General features: G+C 39.3%; 1 non-coding gene across 1 annotated transcript; it reads left to right on the top strand.

Moving 5' to 3' along the window:
* The first annotated feature begins 10,499 nt into the window (after positions 1–10,499).
* Positions 10,500–10,609, top strand: LOC116864845. Its single transcript, XR_004382099.1, has one exon. It is a non-coding gene; the product is annotated as a U6 spliceosomal RNA (small nuclear RNA).
* Positions 10,610–15,116: the final 4,507 nt, after the last annotated feature.

Below are 15,116 nucleotides of genomic sequence, written 5' to 3'. Positions count from 1 at the left end.
TTAATTACTGTGGTGGTTCCATTTCAACCCCACAAAGTCCAGGATCTTTTGCATAGCACACAGGGCTCTCTAATATCTGCCCTTTGCTTCTTTCTCATCACATTTCTTACCGTCCAGATTTCAAATTGTTGCAGTTGACTAAAGATACAATACTTACTTATATTGTATGCCTTTATATATCTTTCCCTCTCTGGAATGCCCTCTTGATCTTTGTCTACTTGGTGACACCTATTTGTCCTTAGAGAACCAAAACTAGTGTCTTCTGGTCAATGGAGCTGTTCCCAAGCACCCAACTGCAGAATTGATTACTCTCTCCTTTGAGTCACAGCTTGAGCCTGTATTTATTTCTAAAACAGCACTTGACCCATTAATTTGTAATAACTTCATTAAGTTACTAGCTCCTCTATTGTGAATACCACAGGAGCAACATATCATATTAATTTTTATATGCTCATTGCTTGCACAGATGCATTGTTGTTGATCTGTAAGTTATTTTTTAAAAAAGTGAATACAAACAAATTGCAGAGGGTCAGTAAGAAGAAAGAAGAATATAGATCTGTTATTATGACTCTAATTTAACAGGGAAATAAAAAACTGGGCTAAATGTTAGTCCTACAAAACTGAAGGCACTTAAACAAAAAGCTTAGAATCTAATAGCTATACGACAAAACAGAAGGCAACACAGTACTAGGGAAACTCAGAGAGATTAATTCCCAGTTGGGAAGATATGGGAACTATCATTCTATAGATCCTTAAAGATAAGTAAGAAGTAAGCAGGACTGATGACGGCCAAATTAAAACTTTTGTGAAATGAAGGAGTCGTAAATAGAAATCAATGAGAATAGGGAGAAAAGCCTGCTTCATAAAGAACAACATAGGCAAAAGTACAGAGCTGGTGAGTACTGAGGGAAGGTCATGTAGTTCACATGGCCACAGTTAATGGCAGTGTCATGGGAAATCAAGTCTGTAAGGTTAGGTTGAGTTCAATCAGGCAGATCCTTGATATTTTGACTCTGCAAAAGGGAGGCTTTGAGATCAGAAAACTCATTCTTCTTCATAAAAAGCTCTTTATTTAAAAAAAAAAAAAAGGGACACCTGGGTGGCTCAGTTGGTTAAGCAGCTGCCTTCAGCTCAGGTCATGATCCCAGTGTCTTGGGATCGAGTCCCACATCAGGCTCCTTGCTTGGCAGGGAGCCTGCTTCTCCCTCTGCCTCTGCCTGCCACTCTATCTGCCTGTGCTCACTCTCGCTCCTCTCTCTCTCTGACAAATAAATAAATAAAAATCTTTAAAAAAAAAAAAACCTTAAAAAAAATAAAAAATAAATAAAATAAAATAAAAAAGATTAGAACAACCAGAAATTGGATTGCTCAGGCAGGATTGCTCATATTCTCAGCTGATGTTTTACCACAGTCTGTGTTGCTTGGCATAGTCATCTACCTCACCAAATGACTCTCCGCTCTTTCCAAAATCAACTCCACTCTAAGAAGCAAAACTTAACACCTTGAAGGTATTAAAAAACAAAAGGCTTCAAAATAGTGAAATCCCAAAAGCTTAAAAATGGCAATGATGTAGAAAAACACTTGTATTTTGAAGGGGATGGGCTGCATTTGGATATACAAATTCAGGCATGTTTGTCAAAAAAGAAAGTCATGTTACTTTAGAGTCAATAATAGATATGTATAAAGCATGTGCGAGTCTGTGTGGAAAGGTACACATACATCAGAGATATGAAAACAAAGAGTAGAAATATAATACATTGGGAGCCAGAGTTTTCATATCTCTCCATTGGCAACCGTAGCCTCTTACTCTTCAGATAAAAGGGTCTGCTATTCAGTCACCAACCAAAACCAGAGAAATGATTTCACTTGCGAAATAACCATGAAGCACCACAGGGCCTGCCTTTTCCTCTGCTACCTCCCCAGGCCAATTCTACTAATCTAAACAATAAATTTCAGTTGTAACAAATACGATGGGGAGAAGAAAATAACTTTCTAAAGCACATATTTATTATTATTAATTATTATTATTATTCATATGTGGGCTTCTCCCATGACAAAAAAAAGAAAAATATTTACTAATCTTTCAAGAATGGTGCGACATTTAAATAATTTATATGACTAAAACTACAGCTCCCTAAGGGTCAATCGCGTTCAGAGTGCTTCCTTTAGAATTCAAGAAATCAGCTGCAGAATAAAATCAGCCACAGTCCATACTTTAAATAGCAGTTTATTATATAAAATCTGTCTCCCAACCACAACAGGGAACTGGCAGAATAGCCTTTGTTTCTTCAACAATTTTGTTCCACTGGTTGCTCAGCAAGGTTTTAGAATAGCCTTTAGGGAATCTCACTGGCAAGACCATAGACTCATGTGGATCGTAGACTCATAATTATTCAAATCATGTTTTGTTTTAGTAACTCAAATGTTCTCTTTTCTGTATGAAATAATGTATTTCCTTCTCCTTTTTTTGATACTCAGCAGTTTCTGAAGTTTCTTACCAAGACGATTTCCCTTTTCTGACTATCCTAATACAGACATATACAAAACAATACGGTAGACTTTATAAAAGGACTGTCCTAATTAAAACAATGCCTAGAACCAGAACTTATAAAATGCAAATTACAGGACTCACCGGTCAATAAAAGATTTTTCTCTGCAAAGAAGATGATGTCGTATGATAGTTAACTCAGAGGATTAATAAAAGATATGATGAACCATGTCATGACTGACACTATTTGCTTTGCTACCTCTCTCTACCCCAATTTCTTCATTATCAGAATTGAGGTAACCTACCACACAGGGTTCTTAGGAGGAGTAAAGCATGCCATGCTTTAAATCAGTTTGTAAAATAAATCAGTTTATAAAATAAAAGAGTTTATGTAAATCTCATTGTTTCCACAACAGTGAAAAGCTGCCCATTCTGGATACCCTTCCAATAAAGTGTACGTAGGGTGGGAGGTTGGGGGGTTGGAGTGGGTAAGGGAGACACTGGCCATGTTGTGCAAAACAATGGGGCAGAAGCCAAAGGGTGAAAGTTAGAATCAAGACGAATGCTTAAGAGAAAATAATAGCTTCCTACAGAGTGGTGCAAAGGAAACAAAGCAAGTAAAACATACATACTAAAACTTAATTTGCAGGAAACATGAAAATTTGTGTCTGCATGTTTTAAAGGAACCTAACCTTTACAGAGTGTTTGCCAGGGACTCAAGCATTGTCTTTGAAGCACGGCCTTTTTAGGACAATGTCAAATAAGATATTTGCCCACACATGCTTTTGCCAAAGTACAGACAGGCAGGAATCTATCTATGAAGATAAATGCCTCAGGTTGTTTGCTTTTGACAGGCTCAACTTTACCTACTCCTCCAAATTAGATTTGTTTTTCTTCTCAGTGTCGCCTGTTAAATCTACCCTCATGTCTGACCTACCTTGCTTGGGAGAGTGCAGTCAGTTACGGAGAGTAATTATAATGCTGTTCTAAAAATGTTATCCACCCAAGTAAAACTATACAATTTATTGGGTCTATTGTACACCAGATGCTTTACATACATATTATTCAATCCATGCAAGTTATGGGTGATAACATTTTATAAGGGAGAACACAAAGGCTTGACAGATTGGATGGCACAAGTCAAACAACCAGGACATGCTCATTCTACTGTGAATAGCTCCAATGCCAACGCTATTGAGCAGACAAGAGAGACTGTGGAACTATGTTCTACCCAAGTGACTCCTTAGCCAAAAACTTTGAGTAAAACTTTCTAGGCATGGCATTAGCAGGTAATGGGGTACTGTACTCTAGAGAGACAAGGGGCAGGCCAGAGGTCTTCACCCACCCATTTACATTTGAAGTTCAGTGATGTATTAGGGAAAAGTAGCACTGGATTATCCTGGTCTAGCAATCTAAAACCAGAGAAGCACTTGAAAGAGAAGGATGAACATGATTCCCAGGAGCTTGAACACAATACGTCTAAGGTTCCTTCCTTCTTGTATTCCATAAATCCCTGACTGTTAGCACATGGTCTTAACTTTCCAAACCTAAAATTTTGTAATTATGCCTCACTTTTTAAAAACAGGCAATTTCCACTAATTCCCTCAGCCCCAGAAATGATACAAAATTGTTCTTTTCCTTTCAGGAAATCTTTTCCTCAAAAACAAACCACAGCTATTCCCCATCCTTGCTACAGATAACACTCTGGTTTCTAAAATGTGCTGAGGCATTTCTGTAGTCTTCCTTGGGGCCTGGGTGTGCTGCCTTGACCATCAAAGCTCCAAGATCAAAATAGTGCCTGGGCAATGGTTGCTTTAAAGGTCTCTCTGAAAACTTCATGTTTCTCAGCCATATTACATAAGTCATTTATTATTCAATAAAACTTCAGTGAAAATCCTCAGCTACCACCACTTCTCCACCCTTGCACTAGACACCCCTAATTCCAGAGCTAATACAGCAGAAAGATGCTACAGACATGGAGACTATGCCTACCTTTTGGAGACCTGAACCAAACCTGGAGAACTAAACCAACCTTCAGGAATTCAACTCATAGCAGAAAGCAGGTTAACAGACAGCATTCCATGTATCTGCCCACCTCTTCAGGCAGCTCTCCATCTATTATTTCTGCTCTGCCTCCGATCTCATGTGTAAAGCCATGCATCAAACACGTCCAAACTTTAGGTCGGCACTACTCTTATAACCCGGATGTAAGTCATAGCATGAAGGCACAATGATACAAGCCCAATTTTCTCTCCGCTGCATCTGTGGTGCTCCACAAACTCAGTTCAGTGGAATCTTCATCCCAGAAGAATTTAATAGTATGTTTTCCAGCCCACTCCTTATACTTTCCCTCAGTGGACTCCTTCTTGGGTGCCGCCTATGCTTTCGGCTCATGGGTACTTTCCACAAAATCAAATGGACATCCAGACATCAAAAATAGATGAGATTTGGGACACATGGTGCCTGTTTTTTTAACCTGTTTTTATGGAGGTGCCTTGGTCTGTCGACAAACTCAGGATGCCAAGGACTCCTTCCAGAATGATCCCATTGTACTGTTCTGCTCCAACAATCCAAAAAAAAAAAAAAAAAAGAGAGAGAATTTTCCTTCTTTGTATATCAGAATCACACAGAGAGATGGCTAAAAATATACTTCTTGGAGCACCTGGGTGGCTCATTCGGTTAAACGACTGCCTTCAGCTCAGGTCATGATCCCAGAGTCTGGGGATTGAGCCCTGCATTGGGCTCCCTGCTCAGCAGGAATTCTGCTTCTTCCTCTGCCCCTCACCCCTCTCTCATACTCCCTCTCACCCTTCCTCTCCCTCAAATAAATAAATAAATAAATAAAATCTTAAAAAAAAAATACACCTTCTCAGGGTCCATCCCAAGCCTACTAGACCAGAACATCCAGGAATAGAAACCAGGGATGTCTGTTTTAATAAGCTGCCTTATTGATCCTATTGAAAATGTGAATTTGAGAGAAATATCACTGCAGCCTTAATTAGTAATATGAAAATATGAAAAGTTCTTTATAACTTAGATCCTTCCTAAAATATATAACTGTCCTAAGAAATAACAGTTTCCTTTCCAGAGAGCTCAAGGTCATACTTGCAGGCATTCAACTGGGAGAAGGCAGATTTCCAACTGGACCCTAATCCTGGTCATAAGGAGATGAAGACATAAAGTATTTTCTCCTTCTCCTACCTTCCCTCAGTCCTGACAAAGAGCTGACTGATCATAAATAAGATTGCTTTATTAATAAAAATTCCATCCTACATTTTGGTTTTTTTTACAGTGAAGTGATGTGATGGGTTGGACAGAATATTTTTAGAGGATTTAATGTCTTCATTTTCACAAAGAAGGACTCTATCTCCACTTTAATGGCAAATACATTGGACCCAAACACCTTAGGACTTAGATCCCTGGGGTGAAAGACCGTAAAGTTAATAGGACATTGGACACAACTGATAAATAGCTGACTAACAGCGTGACCCGTAACTAGTCCAAACCTGAGCACATAATGATAGCTTTGACTTTACTCTGAGCCTCAGTGGAGAGGAAGTTCAAAGTGAGTTAGCCACTAATGGGAAATTCATGTTCACTTTCGACATCCCCTGTTTTTCCCTTTTTTACTTCCACAGTTGCAAGTCAAGTTTCTATACGCAAGCAGACAACCCTGGGTAAGCCCAATTGAACTAATGCCAACTGACCAGGTCACATAGATATAGATGAATAGTGACTGATGAAAGGTTAGTGAGAACTTCAAGTGACTACCCAAAATAGGATCATCAGCTTCTCATGAAAAGGAGAGTAGTTGATAAAATTTTCCAAAACATCAAAAAAAAAGATAAATGTAAACCAGGTTTGTATACATTATTAAAGTGCTCAGGTAATAATATAGTAAAAACCATTTTTACTGATGCATTCAGCAAATGTTTATTGAGCACTTACTATATGGCAGGCACTGTGCTAGGCATGAAGGATTCAAAGATGAATAAGAAACAGGCTTGACCTCAAAGAGCTGTGCTTCTAGTAAGTGGAAACAAATATGTGCACAAAGGTGTGCAATAAGGAACTAGGGGTGTTAGGCAGGTGGGTGGACAGGCAATGACGGGGACAAAAGAGGGAATAGTCAAATGGTCTTTGGGAAGGCAAGAGATAGCCTGTATAGTCTTCAGTAGTTCATAGGTGTTCACTGAACAGATAAGGTAAAGAAAGTCTCTCAGGGCAGCATGAACAAAAACTTTTATAAAAACAAAATGTATGGCATATTTATAAAATGTCAAATAATTTGGGACATCTGGAATATCACAGGGTTCAAGGAAAAAAACCTAGGGATGACCCTGAAGAAGTAAGAGGAGCCTTGTAAAGAGCTCTGAATAGCATGCCTGGGTCCTGAAGCTCCAGAAGGTCCCACTGAAGAGCTTTAAATCTTACAGTCATGGTAAATTCACCCTGGGTGAAATGTAGAGATGAAGTATAATCAAAGAGGTATCAGAGGCTCATAATTGGTGTGGAGGACAATGCAATGATCTAGACAAGATCATGAAGGCTGAATTAAACCAGGGGTAGTAAAACAGAGGTGTGTGCAGATGTTAAGAATTACTATGAGAATTAAAAAAAAAAAAATAGGCTATGGGCAAAAACCCAGTTGACCTAGTGTCTCTCTTTTTATTCTTAAAAGTAGTCAAGTTATTTACTGAAATGATTCCATGCAGAGCATAAATTCCATGTGAGACAAGTCTAAATTAATTTCATTTCTCTGATAAAATATATGAGTGCTACTGATATTTCAGCTACAGCTGAAATACACACAAGGCATGAAGGAAAAGAAGAGCCCAGGATTATGTGAAATAAGCATTTCTCAGTAATTGCCAGAGGTCAAAGTGGAGCTTAAAATTTGATTACAAGGGGTTAGGGGCACAGGGAACAGACAAAACTGTTCTATATCTTGACTATTGTGGGTTACCTTTTGGCTTTTGTAAAAACTCATAGACCCACACACCAAAAAGAATGAATTTCTCAGAATAGCAATCTGAGAAAGGAAACCTACTTAGTCTTGCATATTCATTCATTCATTCATTTACTCATTCAACAAATACACATATTCAACAAATAGCACATACCCTATGCCAGAAACTGTTATATGTTGGATACATGGTGAAAAATGGGCTCCATGGAGCCTGCAGTACAGTGGGAAAGATATTCATTAAGTAAATATTTGTAAATTCGGTTACAATTGTGATAGAAAAAAATAAAGAGCAACATAATATGAAAGCATGCAATAAGCTTCCCTGAAGCAGTGGCATTAAAGCTAAACCCTGGGGCACCTGGGTGGCTCAGTCAGTGGAGGGCCCACTTGATTTCAGTCCAGATCATGATCTCAGGGTCATGAGATGGATCCCTGCATTGGGTTCCACCCACAGTGTGGAGTCTGCTTACAATTGTCTGTCTCTGCCTCTGCCCCTCCCCCTGCACAGTCACGCTCTCCCTCGCTCTCTCGCTCTCTCTCTCTCAAAATATATAAATAAGATCATTTTTTAAAAGACCCTATATTTAAAAAAAAAAAAAAAAGATTCTCTCTCGCCCTCTGTTCCTCTACCCCCCACAAAAAGCTAAACCCTAAGGATAAGTTAGGTTGACTAAAAGCGAAGAGGAGTGGTCAAGGGAGAACACCACATTTGGGAAGACCCTGAGGTATGAGTTCTCACAGACCATGCACACTCTTGCATACTAACACGTGCTCACAAATGTCCTCACAAACTCCCCTCCTCATGTACACATTAATAAATTTTGGGTTTCTCTCTAAGACCCTTTATGCTGTGTATATTTTTATAATGGAAATTGATAAGGACTTTCTATATACTTTCTGTATCTACCCTTTAGCAGATAGGACAAACCAATAAAATTATTTAACCTATTTGTACCTCAATTTCAGGCCCCATGCTCAGCAGGGAGTCTGCTTGAGATTCTCTCCCTTTCTTTCTGTCTCTCTCCTCTCAAATAAGTAAGTCTTTAAAAAAGAAAAAACGTTAACTCTTTAAAAAACTGACAATATCAAGTATTGGGGAAGATAGACAGTAGTTGGGTCTCCTCCACATTGCCAGTGAAAGTGAAAAAATGGTACAACCACTTTGGAAAACAGTTTGACAGTTTATTTTAAAGTTAAACATACACTTATCATCTGGACTCAGCTACTCCTACTCCATTTACCAAAATGAAACAAAACCATATGTCCACACTAAGACTATTCATAGCAACTTTATTCATAATAGTCAAAAACTGGAACAACCCAAATGTCCACCAGTAGGTGAGTGGCTAACAAATTGTGCTATTAACACAATAAAATACTACCCAGCAATAAAAATATAACTACTAGTAAATGCAACTATGTAGACGAATCTCATGGTTCTCACATCAAGCTGGCCAAAAGAAGCTAAATGCAAAAGACTACATTCTGCGTGGTTCCTTTTCTATGATGTGCTGGAGAGACAAAACAAGTTTATAGTGATAGAAATCAGATCAATGGTTGCCTGGAGCAGTGAGTGGAGAGAGGGATTGACAGCAACGGGGTGTGTACAAGGGAACCGTCTGGTTGATGAAAACATGCTGTATCTTGACTGTGGTGGTGGTTATATGGGTGTATGCACTTAGGAACTATACACTTAAAAAGTATACAGTTATGGTATGTAAACTATACCTCACAGAGTCCATTTTTAAAAGGATGGTTGCCTAACTCTTTAAATTAGAAGCCTTATCTTCATCATCATCCTACAATGAGTCATTCAGCAGTAAATTTTATAAGGAACAAGTTCTTTATGAATCATGCCCAGGCACCCCAAATAAATATCTAACCATTTGTGTGTGTTCTACATGCATGGCTGGAGAAATAGCTGCACATTAACCCAGCCCTGCCCATCCTCTCTGATTCTGAGCTTCAGAAGAAATTGTAACTTCATTTCTCACATTCCTAGGTAGCCTCATTAACGATTTGTTGACCAGTTCCTGAAGTGTCTGCATTTATTCTTTTTAAACATTTTATTTACTTATTTGACAGAGAGAGAGCGAGAGAGCACAAGAAGGCAGAGGGAGAGGGAGAAGGAGAAGCAGGCTCCCCACTGATCAGGGAGGCTGATGTGGGGTTCCATCCGAGGACCCTCGGATCATGACACGATGCAAAGGCAGTCGCTTAACTGACTGAGGCACCCCTTACCTTTTCAGCAAATTCTACGATCTGAAATCTTGGCTGGCTGCAGAGATTTAGGGTACATTCTCTTCAAGATCTGCCCAGGTCTCATACCAGAGGTAATGGTTAGTCTGACTGCATAATGATCCAGTGCTAAAGCTGGTCTGATAAGATGCCCTCATTACCTTCCCTTGCTCAAGGACCCTCTTAAAGACTTTTTTGAAAACACAAGCAATAGGAAAGCTAGAGCTTTCTCTCTTTGAAATTTTCCTATCTGTAGTCAGAAATTGATGGACAAAAGCAAAGCATTGTAAACTAAGGGCACTGTTAGTCTGTGCAATGATCTTACATGCTAAGATGAGTGCTTCCAGCTACTGGAAAACCTCCCTTCCCGATGTGGAGCTTTACAGAAAAAGGAGGGGTGGAGCACTTGGGTGGCTCAGTGGGTTAAGCCTCTGCCTTCAGCTCAGGTCATGATCCCAGCGGCTTGGGATCGAGCCCAGCATTGGGCTCTCTGCTCAGGGGGGAGCCTGCTTCCCTCTTTCTCCACCTGCCTCTCTGCCTACTTGTGATCTCTCTCTGTCAAATAAGTAAATAAAATCTTAAAAAAAAAAAGATTTTATTTATTTAAGAGTGAGTGAGCGAGAGAGAGAGAGAGAGAGTCCAAGCCAGCAGGGAGAGGCAGAGGGAGAAGTAGAAGCAGACACCCCGCCAAGCAGGGACCTTAACATGGGCTTGATCCCAGGACCCCAGGATCCTGACCTGAGCCAAAGGCAGACACCAAACTGACTGAACCACCTAGGTGCCCTGATTTGGAGCCCTAATAAGGTAGCAGGATGCTCACTTCAGCAGTACAATGAAACAGAGAACATTAGCATGACCCCTGCACAAGGATGACACAAGCATTCTCAAAACAAACAAACAAACAAAAAATTCATAGGAAAAGAGAATACTCTTGTGGTTACCAGAGGAAGAGAGTGGGAGGTGGGGAAATTGGGTGAAGGTGGTCAAAAGGTACAAACATGTACTTATAAGATAAGTCCTGGGAATGCATTATACATGGTGACTATAGTTAACATTGCTGTCTGGTGTATCTGAAAGTTACTCAGAGAGCAGATACTAAGAATTCTCATCATGAGGAAAAACACAAACTTTTTTTAACTATATGAGGTGATGGATGTTAACTAAACTTCTTGTGGCAACCATTTCACAATGCATACATGTCGAGTCATTATGCAGGGTAACTTAAATTTACATACAGTGCTCTATGTCAATTATATCTCAATAAAACTGGGGGCATGGAGAAGAATAGCAGAATATGCTTAAAACTTACTACAAGCTCAAAGCCTGTGTTATTTATTGTATTGTTTTCTATGGCTAAATAGCAAATTACCACAAACTTAGCAGCTTAAAACACTATCCATTTATTATCTCACGGTTTGGCAGATCAGAAAGCTGAGTGGTATTGGTGATAATCTCCCGCATGGAGCATCCCAACGCCAAACTCCAGGAGTCAGCTGAGCAGGACTCTTATCTGAAGATTCTGGACAAGAATTTACTTCCAAGCTTATTTAGCCTATTGGCAGGATTCAGTTCCTTGGGCAGGTAGGACTGAGATCCTATTTTCTTTCTGGCTATCTGGAAACTGCCTGCATTCCTCGGCTCACGGCCCCCCTGCTTCCTCTTCAAAGCCAGTAATTGTAGAGGTAATCCTTCTCAGGCTTCAAATCTCTCTAACTTCCCTTCTATGACCAGTCACAGAAAACTCTCTTCTTTAAAGGGCTCATGAGATTAGATCAGCTGCACCTGGATAGTCTCCCTATCTTAAGGTCAACTGATTAGTAACCTTAATCACATCCAGAAAATAACTTTTGTCATGTAATATAATGTAATCACAGGAATAACACCAGGGGCAGGCACCATGAAGCCATCTTAGAATTATGCCTACCATAGTGACGCTAGACTTTTTCCAGCACCACTGACCTTCTTTGTATCCCTAGAGTTACCATTCACCCAAACATTTTAAAGTCTTTAAAAACAAATGCTGCTAGTCAGTGATTCAGAGGCTACTTCCCAGATTTCAGTAGTTAAGACTGGGATACCATTAAAAAAAAAAAATTAAAGTTAAAGGAACTGTGTTTAAAACCAAGTTTTTAGGGCACCTGGGTGGCTCAGTTGGTTAAGCAACTGCCTTCAGCTCAGGTCATGACCCTGGAGTCCTGGAATCAAGTCCCACATCAGGCTCCATGCTGGGCAGGGAGTCTCCTTCTCCCTCTGTCCCTCCCCCTTCTCATGTTCGTGCTCTCTCTGGCTCTCTCCTCTCTGTCATTCTCTCTCTCACTCTCAAATAAATAAATAAAATCTTTAAAAAAAAAAAAAACCCAAGTGTTCAGGGCAGAAAGAAGTCATTATGAGGGAAAAGCTTTATAGAGGAGGCACCCAAACAGAGCTTTCTAGGATGCTGAGAATTTGGGTAAACAAGAGCATGACCAGAGACAGGAATAAACAGGGCTTTGGCAGAGTGAGGAGACCCACCTGACAGCCTGTTTGGGAATAATGGATGATCAGACAGATGGGCAAAACTGAAAAGATGGCTTTGTATATCAGGACAAGAATTTGTATTTGATTCAGTAAGCAATACTGAGCCTTTGAGTATGCCAAATAGTTAGAAATTGTTGGATTGGTGAGAAAAATAAGATTAGAGAAAGAATAACTAGAAAGCTATGGGGGACACAAACTGCTTATCTTTTAGAAATACATACTGATATTCCACAACGAGTGGGGTAGGCTTTTACATCTTCAAGAGAAAAATAAGGGGAAAGAAACAAAAATAATAAAGTGATTATAACTGATGAAGCTTCCTGATAGGTACACAGGTGTTCAATATACTTTTCTGCCTAATTCCGCATGTTTGAATGTTTCCATAATAAAATGGTTTTTTTAAAGCCTATTGTGGTAATCAAGGAATAAGTCATAAAAACCTAGACTTATGTGGTGGCAGGGAAAATAGAAAGAAAAGATTAATTCAACAAAAAGTTTGTTTTGATAACAGACTTGATAAAACAACTTCAGCTGAGAGAAGAAATAAAACTGACTCATTTATATAGCCTTGGAAATAAAATGTCTTAAAAAGAAAACTATCAACCTGAACTTTCAAAGAAGTTTGCTCCTCATTAGTCTGTATGATCCGGATACATATAGAAATTAATAACCTGTGTAAGTTAAATTTCTGCCCATAAACTTTATCTCTGTCTACTGCATCACATGAGAAAACTGGACAGATGGTTCATTTGGGAAAAGCTGTGTATTAATATATAGCTTTTATTGGTCTATAAAAAAATAATTTTGTAAGTCCCTAGAAGCTTCTCATTTATTTACTTTTCTTTTAGACATGGCACTGTAGTATATTTTTAAAGTTTTACACAAGTGGAGTCCAGAATTTTATCTTTTTAAAAAATTATCTGGGAATCTTCTGGGTACAAGCACCTAAAACACTCAAATGCTTTCTTCTTTTCCCAAGGGATTTATTTTTAGTTTTCTGCAAAATTGCTATCCTGAAGATGGACAATTCTTATTTCTGTATCTGCAGGAGCCTGAAAAGGAGAATTTCTTGAAATTCTTAATGTAATTTTTGAAGGAATATGTCTTGGGGCAAAAAGAGAAAGGCTTTTTAAAAATGCATGAAAGTAATATCCTAGGTAAAAAGAAAAAAAGCATTAGGAGCCATTTCAGAAAGACTCTCCATGGGCAGGCTCTCACTGTCTCACTAAGACAAATAAAAGCTCCAGCTGGAACCCTAAGCCTGTGAAAGACAGGAGTGGGTCACTTCCACAGCAGCCAACACCTGAGGTTTCCATGAGAGACACCTGAGGCTTTAGGAGGGAACACATACTCTTACACAAGCACTTACGGCTGAAGGCCTGCCTGAGGGACATTTGGCTGCAAATACAGAGAAAAGGCCATGGCATTAAGATACCATGAGCTGAGAAAATAAAACAGTGATTTCAAACTTACGCTCCAAATCAACGAAGCTAAGAAATCCAGTATTATTTCATAATCTTAAATTTGTCCCTATTATCAAACCCAAAGGTACTAAGCTGTCCCAACAGGAAACACATACTGGATTCAGGTACCAAGTACCCAGAGCTATTGAAATCTCTATTTTCAGATAAATAGCCAGAATCCTGTCACTTGAAAAAATGCCATCTAGACCTAAAACACTATATTTTAATGGATTTTGGCAAAGTGGCTTAATATTTATTGTCTGAAACCATGGATTTCCTGGAGTTGATCTTTCACTTTAAAATACCTGGGTTTTCCAGGAAGTACTTACCCTGATTATATCATTACAAGGTCAGATGGTCAAAAATGAAGGCATGTAATTTATGATCATGTTGCTTTTTAGGGAGTGTGATCAAGGTGAAGAGTAACAAGTTTGTTCACATGCGTACCAGAGAATAGAATGACCAATGATAATCAAAGAAGTTTTAAGTTTCAAAGAATTAAAGTTCTTTTTAAAATTATAATTTTTAAATTATAGCCAATAATTATTTTATTGTTTCTACTAAAACTTATCAATGTTAAATGAATCTCCTGGTCAATGCCAGTTATTAGAGCTAATAAATGAAATGGAGATGATATATCTTATATGAATGATGTATAAAAAAATCCTCATGGGGCACCTGGGTGGCTCAGTGGGTTAAAGCCTCTGCCTTCGGCTCAGGTCGTGATCCCGAGGTCCTGGGATCTAGCGCTGCATTGGGCTCTCTGCTCAGCGGGGAGCCTGTTTCCCTTTCTCGCTCTCTGCCTGCCTTTCTGCCTACCTGTGATCTCTGTCTGTCAAATAACTAAAAAAAAATCTTAAAAAAAAAAATCCTCATAGATTCTGAAGATAAGACTATAGGATTGCTCAAAAAGAAGTGTTCTTCTTAACCATTGTGTGAAAAGAATAATAGTGGAAGAAAAGATTGTAAAGCCTCTTTCCCTGGTGTAGGGGGTTCAGTGGTGGCCCCCAAGAAGACATGTGCATGTCCTAATCCTCAGAACCTGTGAACCTTACCCCATTTGGGAAAAGGATCTTTGCACATGTAGTTAAGAATCTCAAGATGAGGTCATCCTGGAGGTCCAGTGGGCCCTCAATCCAACGATATGTGTGCTTTTAGAGGCAAACAGAAAAGAGATATGGAGTAGAGAAGAAAGCCATGTAGATCAAGGCCAAGATGGGAGTGACACACCACCCGCCAAGGAATGCCTGCCTGGAGCTGCCAGAAACTGAAACAGACCAGGAAGGATTCCGTCCTTAAGCCTTTGGAGGAAGCATGGTCGTGCTGACAGCTTCATTTCAGAATTCTGGCCTCCACGACCATGAGAGAATAAGTTTCTCCTGCTGTAAGCCCCCAGGTTTGCGGTCATTTGTTACACAGCCCTAGGAAACTAATACACCTG

The sequence above is a fragment of the Lontra canadensis genome, unplaced genomic scaffold (genome assembly GCF_010015895.1).
Source record: "Lontra canadensis isolate GAN:19392208 unplaced genomic scaffold, GSC_riverotter_1.0 scaffold6, whole genome shotgun sequence".
NCBI lineage: Eukaryota > Metazoa > Chordata > Mammalia > Carnivora > Mustelidae > Lontra > Lontra canadensis.
Note: the sequence above shows the minus strand (reverse complement) of the source record. Positions and strands in the feature narration are given on the sequence as shown.